The sequence below is a fragment of the Pyrus communis genome, chromosome 3 (assembly GCF_041283825.1).
Source record: "Pyrus communis isolate YQ-2024b chromosome 3, ASM4128382v1, whole genome shotgun sequence".
Lineage (NCBI taxonomy): Eukaryota > Viridiplantae > Streptophyta > Magnoliopsida > Rosales > Rosaceae > Pyrus > Pyrus communis.
The window spans coordinates 7,653,255-7,663,002 of record NC_142567.1 but is presented as its reverse complement, the minus strand read 5'-3'; positions in this window follow the sequence as shown (position 1 = coordinate 7,663,002).

The window sequence follows — 9,748 nt, the reverse complement described above, 5'->3', positions numbered from 1 at the left end:
ATGTGCATAACTTCCTACGAATATGGCTAGAAGCGTATTCTAAAGAAGATTGAGTGTATCCTGAATGGTCTGTATACTATGACCATATGCCCTATAGAAAGCCATTATATGGCCGGCCCTACCTTTGGGACCGCGCATGAAATTACACTTTGGCATGATCGTTTGGGACACGCTGGATGAATAGCGATTCGCCGTATCCTTAAATCATCACACGGACATCCACTAACCCGAAGTTTAGGTTCGATTCAAGGAATCGCATGTCAAACCTGCTCAATGGGAAAACTTATTATTAAGCATTCTTATGACAAGATTCGTTCGAATCCTTCCATTTTTTCCACAAAGGATTCAGGGGAACTTTTGTAGATCGATTCACCCTCCCTACAGACAATTTAGATATTTTACGGTTTTGGTTGACGCTTCCATACGTTGGTTATACGTTTGCTTGTTATCTATAAGGAACGTTGCATTCTCCAAAATGTTGGCTCATGTCATCAAGCTCAAGGCTCACCATCCTGATTATCCGATCAAAGCTATTCGATTAGATAATGCTAGAAAATTCACATCTAAAACTTTCGATGACTATTGCATGCCCGTTGGGGTTGAAGTTGAACATCTAGTACCTCATGTTCACACCCAGAACGGCCTGACATAGGCATTCATTAAGCGCTTACAAATGATTGCTCGATTTCTGGTCATACATACTAAGCTCCAGATCATTGCTTAGGGCTATGCAATATTGCACATAGCCATGTTGGTCCGCCTAAGGCCTGTTGTGATCCAACCATATAACGTCTTTCAGTTAGTTACCGAATACGAACCTGATATATCGTATCTGCGCGTTTTTTGTTGTGCGGTTTATCTGCTGATTTCGCCGCCCTTATGTACAAAAATAGGGCCTCAGCGAAGGATGAGAATCTATGTCGGATATGATTCTTCTTTGATCATTTGTTACTTAGAACCTTTGGCAGATGATCTGTTTAACGCTCATTTCGCAGATTGTCACTTCTATAAGACAATCTTCCCATCGTTATGGTGAGATAAGAACGTCAATGTTCCTAAAAAATGACATGAATTATCGTGGACGACTCTCACTTTGTCTCATTTAGATCCATGTATGGCTCAGTCTGAAATTGAAGTGCATTACATATTAGATCTTCAGAGCATGCCAGATGTTTTCACCGATCTAGCGCGTGTGATAAGATCACATATTCTAGCTGTGAATGTGCCTGCAAAGATGGATGTACCATATGTACAATGGTCTTCCCTCCTGGAGGCCCAAGACACCATTTTGGCTAATCCACTTTCATTAACAGTTAGCCAATCATCTACCCCTACACATAAGTGTGGCAGACCACTTGGTTCAAATGATTCAAACCCCGAAAGAGGAAACCCAAGGCATAGGCCCTTAAATAGCCTACCATGAATCTGACAGTCGCCTACTCATTTTATCCAACTCATAAGGAAATTCTAGATGGCGGAAGCGTCCTTGAAGAGACGAATCCACCTCTTTAGAATTGTGAGATTTTGGTCCATTATGCTAGCTTGGATGATGTTTGGTGTAGAAATGAAATGATTGTCGACGATGCATTAACATATGCAGTAGCTACTGAGATCATGTTAAGCGATGACATTGAACCCCGTTCCGTTCATAAATGTCGACGTAGAACCAATTGGTCAAACTGGAAACAAGTAATCCAGTCGAACTCAATTCGCTTGCAAAACGTAAAGTGTTTTGACCTGTATCTCCTACTCCTTCAAAATTGAAGCCTGTTAGCTACAAGTGGGCTTTCATTAGAAAGCGTAATGAGAAGAACGAAATTGTGCATTACAAAGCTCGTCTTGTTGCGTAATGTTTCTCATAACGCCTTGGGATTGACTATGATGAAACTTATTCACCCGTTATAGATATGATTACTTTTTGCTACCTTATCAATTTAGTAGTTTCTGAAAAACTGAGTATGCAGCTGATGGACGTAGTAACTGCATATCTCTATGGGGATCTTAATATGAAAATTTATATGAAAGTTCCTGAATGACTTACATTAATTGGATCAATATTTCCAAACCATGGAACATGCTTTCAATTCGGCTGAGGCATTCACTCTACAGTTTAAAGCAATCTGGAAGAATGTGGTATAATCGTTTGAGTGATTATTTGACTAGTCAAGGATATGTGAACAAGGAACTATGTCGTTGTGTGTTCTTTGAGAAGTCACATTCCAGTTTTGCGATTGTTACAGTATATGTCGATGACATGAATCTTATCGGAACTTCTGAAGAACTCCAAAGAATTGTCGCGCACTTGAAGTCAGAATTTGAGATGAAAGATCTAGGAAAGACTCGATACTATCTTGATCTCGAGATAGAGCACCGTTTGGATGGAATCTTAGTACATCAATCGAACTACACCCAGAAGTTGTTGCACGCTTTAATGAAGATAAAGCGAAGCCATCAAGTACTCATATGGTTGTTTGATCGCTAGATGCAAAACAAGTTCCCTTTCGTCCGAAGGAGGATGATGAAGAGATTTTGGAGCCTAAAGTTCCTTATCTAAGTGCGATAGGCGCTTTATTGTATTTAGCACAATGTATTAGAACCGACATCTCCTTCGTTGTTAATCTTTTGACAAGATACAGTAATGCATGAACACACAGACACTGGACTGGTGTTAAAGACATCTTTCGCTACCTTAAGGTTACCACGGATTTGGGCTTGTTCTATCCATATGGATGCTCGAGTGATGCCTCACCCTTTTATCTCAAGTCAATTCTTGTCTTGTTGGTTATGCCGACATATAATATTTTTCAGATATGCACAAGGCACACTCTTAAACATGTTATGTCTTTACCATTGAAGGCAATGCAATCTTTTAAAGGTCAGCTAAATAAGCCTTAGTTTCCACTTCGTCTAACTATGCTGAAATTCTCACCCTACACGAAGCAACTCAAGAATGCTTTTAGCTAAAAGCAGTTGTGGGCCATATTCGAAGTTCCTGCAATCTTTACCCCGTCGTTGACGTCCCAACGACGATGTATGAAGACAACACAGCATGCATCGAACAGTTCAAGAAAGGTTATATCAAAGGAGACAACACCAAGGACATTGTGCCGAAGTTCTTCTTCTCACATCAACAACAAGAGAATCAGAAGATTGAAGTCACGCAAATTCGTTCATAAGACAATCTAGCCAACCTTTTCACCAAATCACTACCGAATGCGACATTTCAGAAGCTTGTTCAAAGAATTGGTATGCGTAAACTTTCTGAGTTGTAACATTGTTAGTTCTCTTTGGAATTATGTCAAACTCAGGAAGAGTATCCTGAAGTATACTTGCTTGATCTTAATGTACTTTTTTTCTCTACGAGAATGAGCATTTTTCCCACTGGGTTTTTGCTACCTAACAAGGTTTGGACGAGGCATCCATCTTTGGTTGATCATATCCTTGATGATGTCCCATAGATGTTTCATTTGACTTACATTTTTCACTAAACTATGGATTTTGTCCCTACTTGGGTTTTTACCATAGCCTTAGGGTTTTTTGTGAGACTTACTTCCTTATGCAAGTTCCTACCTTATTGAGACTAGCGTGTTCCCATAATTAGTGCCGACGAGTCAACTTCCACAATTACTACATGATGCCGAATCTACTTTGAGTATTTTCATATTCAATGGGGAGTGTTATAAACTTCTTATTTAAGTGTGATTGTGTAAATTCTAAATTAGATTTGATTCTAGTTATTCTTCCCTATTAGGACTTGTATTCCTTAGAGGAGAAGAATTTCTTCCCTCCCTTATTACTATAAATAAAGGCACTGCATAGGAGGAATAACACATCCTCCATGCAACCCTACAAACACATCGTTCTCTATTCTCTCTCTGTGCCGCTGACCCTCTCTTCCTTGTCATTTAAATATAAGCCACAACAAAAATAATAAATAGTAATTTTTACAAAACTATTTTTCGGATTCGTAGTTCCGTCAAATCCATCGTAACTCCAATTTCGTTTCTGTTTGCGCTTACTTGTTCATACCATTGAGTACTTCGAGAATACGATAAAATGGTAGCTCGTACGTGTCACGAAAATATGGTCAACAAAAGTTAATAATCTCGCCTCAAGGGCATTTTCGTCAATTCACACCTTTAAAATTAATAAAATTGTAAAATTAGGGACGAGTTGTTACAATCTACCCACCTCAAAAAAAATTTCATCCCCGAAATTTGAAAATTTTTTTATAAAAAAAAAAATAGTCATAGATAGAAAGCAAATATATAAAGAAGAAATCAAGTTAGAGCGGTTGCATAAAAGAGAATGTTATTCCATCGCAATCGGAGTGCAATGATTCCTCTTTCTTGTCTCCAAACTCATACTCTCCTTCTCCTGCAGTATAACACTATAATATAATACCTTTATAAAAATATGAGGTCAAAAATACATACATAATAACATAACGTCAATAAATAAATAAATAAATAAATATATATATATATATATATATATATATATATAACAACATAACTTAAAGTAATTGTATTGAAATCAAAACTGAACATAGAAATGATTTTCCATCTACGCGCTTGTAGTGTCATATACTTCGAAGATATGCGTGTAGTATATTTGGGTAAAGCCCAAACTATAAATAAAAATACTAAAGTAGACGAGACTACTTGTCCAGTTACTTAACGAACCCAACGAACAAGTTATCGATATTACAGTCTGCGACCCGTAACACCAACAACTCATTGTTGTCTCGATAAGCAAGAAAGAAATTCCCAAGGGTGCAATATTACCATCATGCCCCCCATTGGGGAAATACACATATATCGTCTAATTTAGGCCTTAATTGCGCTCACACATTACCCTCTCAGCAACAACGTCAATATCACATAATAGTGCTACATCGTAATCCCGATCATTCGTATACATGTTCACAATACTCGTCTGTCAAACATGTACAGTGCGTAAAATCTCTATACAACGACTTAAATGGTACCATACACATAAACAAAATAGTAATCGTAGTTACAGACAACTCTAATAAAGATAAATGTTTGTTACAACCATACCAAGTCTGCAAAACAAACAAAATGCACATTACACTAAGGTCTGGATAGTTCGTTCAAACTAATCGTTAGTTTGAGGGTGAAATGTGGTACTAGCCAAAAACTTAGTACACATGGTCTTTAAGAAGACTTCCCAAGACTTGGAAGTGAAACGTGCATCATAATGAGATACAATAGTGACATGCACACCATGCAGTCGAACAATATGGTTCACAACGCCTTAGCGAGCAGATTCGTGGTGAATTTCTCTCGAATTTAGCGAAAAATTATGTTGAGAAGGCTAAAAAAACACTCAAGAATTTGAGGGTCCAAAACAAGTCCATCAAATCTAGAATACAAGGTAACTGGACTAAATGCATATATCTTGCTACAATTGTAGCTTCTGGAAGAATCAATCACCAATGTTAAATTTCGTTTAGCAAAGTATTTGTTGGGTGATTGAGGAATTAATGGTCGCAACTAAAATTTCAATGTCCGAGCGATTCTTCTAAACAGTCCACCTGCCTCAGATATAATACAAAGTGCGGTAGAGTAGACACGTACCCAAGGTTGATTGGAATGTTTTCCAGCACAAAGAGGTGACTATGGAATCATAGTCAAAGTAGATGTTGATCAAAACGCCAAAAAATCTTATAAATTCAAGAATGAGTAATTTTATTAAGTGATCTAAAATGTGGTCCATTTGGGCCAATGGAAAGTGAGTTGACTTGTCAAATCGGTATATAATCATCGAAGCATCATCATAATCTCCACATATACAAGATATCTCGTACCAGGAGCTTATGATGATATTTCCCATCTCCATTTGGATACAGGAAGTGATTATAACCAGTTGAACGATTCTTAATGATTTGTAAGTAACGTTATATCAATACTCATGAATCCCAATTGAAATGAGGTATGACAAGTTGAAAGTGTTTAAGGTTAGATATGTCTTTTGCTATGGTAATCAGTAATTACGTTTGTACAACCGGGGTAATACATGATGGTGTAATCATAGGCATTGATTTGGTTTCTCCATCGTTGTTGTCAGAAATTTAGCTCTTTCCTAGAGAATGTGTATTTGAGAAGTTTGTGAGGTTGGTAAAGATTTTAGACACGTTTTTCCACAGAGAAGTATTATCCGATATTTCAAATAAAGACGATAATTGTTGACTCTAGGTCATGAGTAAGAGGGTTCATTTTGTACGATTCTAACAGTTGGGGAGCATAAACGATACAGTGTCACGCTACATTGATACGCAGTTAAAGCATTCAAAGAAAACATCTTTGTGGATTTCGAAATTATCGATGTTATCAAAGAGTGTACCAACAAGGGTAGGAAATAGACAACACCTCAGTTGTCACAACTTAAATCTTATTCCACGCCGCAACTAAACTAATTTTCCTCGACCAACTTGGACGGAAAAGTGCTATAGCTGAAAAGTCGCTAACAAACTGTCAATAAAATCGACAACACTAAGGATATCACGTATTTCACAACACTTTGTGAGGATTTCAACTTTCTTCCACTAAAACTTTTTAGGAAAATGAAAAGAATATCGTCTACTTAGATCACGTCTCCCAAGCAAAGTACCAATCTAAATAAATTAACATTTGAAAACTACTAGTATAAAGCGGACCATCAGTGTTTAAAAAATTTGATTTCATTGCTAAAGTATGTGGGAAAATCGTCAGTAAGACTACCACGAATTCGTCAGGCTATAGAAGAAAACTTGGGTTCCAAAAGTTGGTCAAAAGGACCATCAACTTGAAGTAGGGCTTAACGGTTTTTAATCTTCACCCGATTGAGTTGCTAAAATCTAGGTACGATTCTAAGGTTCAGTTTTTCGCCTTCGTAGATAAGTTTGAGGTTCCCAAGGTAAAGTGATTGGTTGGGTAAATTCCTAATCGGTCAGTTTTTGCAACTAAGTTTTCTCAATGACGTCGAAGTTGTTCAAAAAGATACAAGGAAAATAGGTGTAATACTAGAAGGTGAATTGATGGTGTATTCTACTTTTCTCTTTAGCGATATCATAGATAAATTTTGAGAAATGACTCCAGATATATATGTCCTCAAAACATAACATGCTATTTCTTTTCACAACGCCACGTACTAAAGACCTTCACAACTTCTTCAATACTCATCTCGTTCTTACAACGAGAGTTTAACTAGTGCTACAATTCTAAAGTTTTCCTGTGGAAGTGATCGAAAAGATGGTTGGTCGAAGAGGTTTGGTTACCTAAGTGGAAAGTACAGTTAAAACAACTACAAGTTCATTGTTCTCTAACAAGGCTTGCTCCTAAGTTTCCACCGATTTTAATTTCTTCGGCTCAAGTTGTCGCTGTTAATTAGTTTATCAGTCGCACCGCTAATTAACACAATAATAATATTTTGATATTGTTCGTTGCCCAGAAACTGTGAACCGGTGTTCTGGCATAAAGGTATCACTCCCAGATACTAGCATGAGTCTGGTATCACAAATCATACTGCCTGAATACTGGTTGACAACTTCTGGATATCGAACGGTATTGTTAATTAGTAGCACCACTGGAGGCTGATTATAGGTTAGAGGCTGCCTGGGTGGATGGTTTCTAATGATTGGTAAGGAATTGATCCTAAGAGTTGGTTTCGTTGGTTCTAAGGGAAATTGATTACTGCTTCTAGAATTTTTGCTAATCGAAGGTATAATAACTCGCACTCTCAATGAGTACAGCATCAAAAGAAATTCTAAAAAGTAGTGTTAGTTGAAATGTCCAAAGGTCGGAAAAAAGAATTTGCTAATAACATACTTCAAAACAGGTTTAATGAGATTTGATCTTCCTCTTGAAGATACAGAATTATAACTAGTGCGTTTGAGAAGATTAATGCTATCGGGGACCAAAAGTGACTGTCCCTCATATGTTTTTCCATCGAGCGCTACCACTTTATCACCACATTGTCACTCGAGACATTTCTGGAAATTTCGATGGAAAGAAAAACTTCATAGGAATGCCAATAGGTGGTATACTAATGGGTGCTACCAAGGAATCAAAACTATTTCTGGTTTCCTATCTCGAAATGGTTGGTAAAGATGACGAGATAGTAGTAGTTGGATTGATTAGTAAAATCTCTGGTGGCCCTCAATTACCAATACATTAGCCCTACTTTAGGGCCAACAATCTATTCCAATTCAAAATTTTTCCTTGTCAGGGAGGTTCTTTATTTAAGTCTAGAGGCAGTCGCCAAAATGTTCTTCTAGAAGGTCGATAAGTCGTCTAAGTAACCAAAACTTAGGAAAAGCTACCATGTTTTTTTTTTTCCTCTTGTTTTTTTTTTTTTTTTGTATTCGATGAGATGGCATGGTTCGACATTAGGTTCAAAAATCGAGAATGCTTACATCATGTGTGTGATGAACACAATACTACCCAAACTTATGCTCTAATACCAAACTAACAAATCTCGACTTGGGAGGTTTACCTGGACTCCGAATTGAGTTGTGCTGGTCGACATCGGGAAGTGATGAAGCCATAAAGTGTAATGATGTGGAAAATGTAGATAAATTTAAACCTAAAAGTGCCTAAATATAAAAGTGCGCTTATGAGCGGAATTGAACCCAATTCACACATAAGGTAGAGCACAAGTAAAGTAGAATAGAGTAGGTTGAGAATTATACCATCGAATGTGATCTCCACTACCAAGAATCCTCATTGATATGAAAGCTCAGCTACTAGAACCTGGAGGGGCGAAAAACAAAGGTAAGTGGGCCTAAAAGAATAAAGCTTTATAAAACCTTTTCAAAATGTAATAACCCATCGTTGTAAAACAAGTATAGTTTCCAAATATACATACTACGTATAGTATGAAAATACTTACCGTAGCCTGCAATTTCTCAAGAATTCAATACGTCACAATACATTTCGTAAATAAACATCTAACGTTCGGAAATCACATAATCTCGTATAGATAAACATATCATATCGAGTGATCATTGACATATGCAGACACCCGAGGTCATGCAAAGGTATTCTGACATGAACATGACTGGGTGTGATAACGATTTACACTCTAGTACTACAATCATGTGAAGACTGGCGCTATGTGCATCATATACAAGTCTTAATTGCCTATAGCAATCTAGGACAGGACTGGAACCTATAATGGATCCAAAGTAAGCATACGATGCAATGTGACCATACACGTGAAGCCTGGCCCTCGCTCGAGTGAGTACAAACACCAGTGTAGCACGCAATTAGCAGACAACGTAAATATAGTCATACCATAATGATTTGATATATCTAGTCAACAACATACTATTCTAATAAAATATTGATCATGGCCGTATATAAAATTCCATAATAGTACACATACCTATGCATCTCGTAGGATTTAGCATACTTTTGTAAACGTAGTAAATTCTTTATTAAACATATATGTGGAAACTAGATAAATATATATAGTATTTAAAAGCAAAGACCCATTCATAAATCATGTTGATGAGTCCATATTATATCATATATTTTACCCTAATCTTAGTATTAATTTATTGGTTATTTTGGTAGAATTTTGATACTTTATTATATATTTCTAATATAGGACATTCGACTTCCTCTGGAGCAAAAAGTGACCAAACAGATGAATTTTTGAGTGATTCTAATTAGAGGATGTTTGTGAGTCTTTCAAGATAATTGTGCCAAAATTTCAGATTTTTCTACCTGGCCGTTTGACC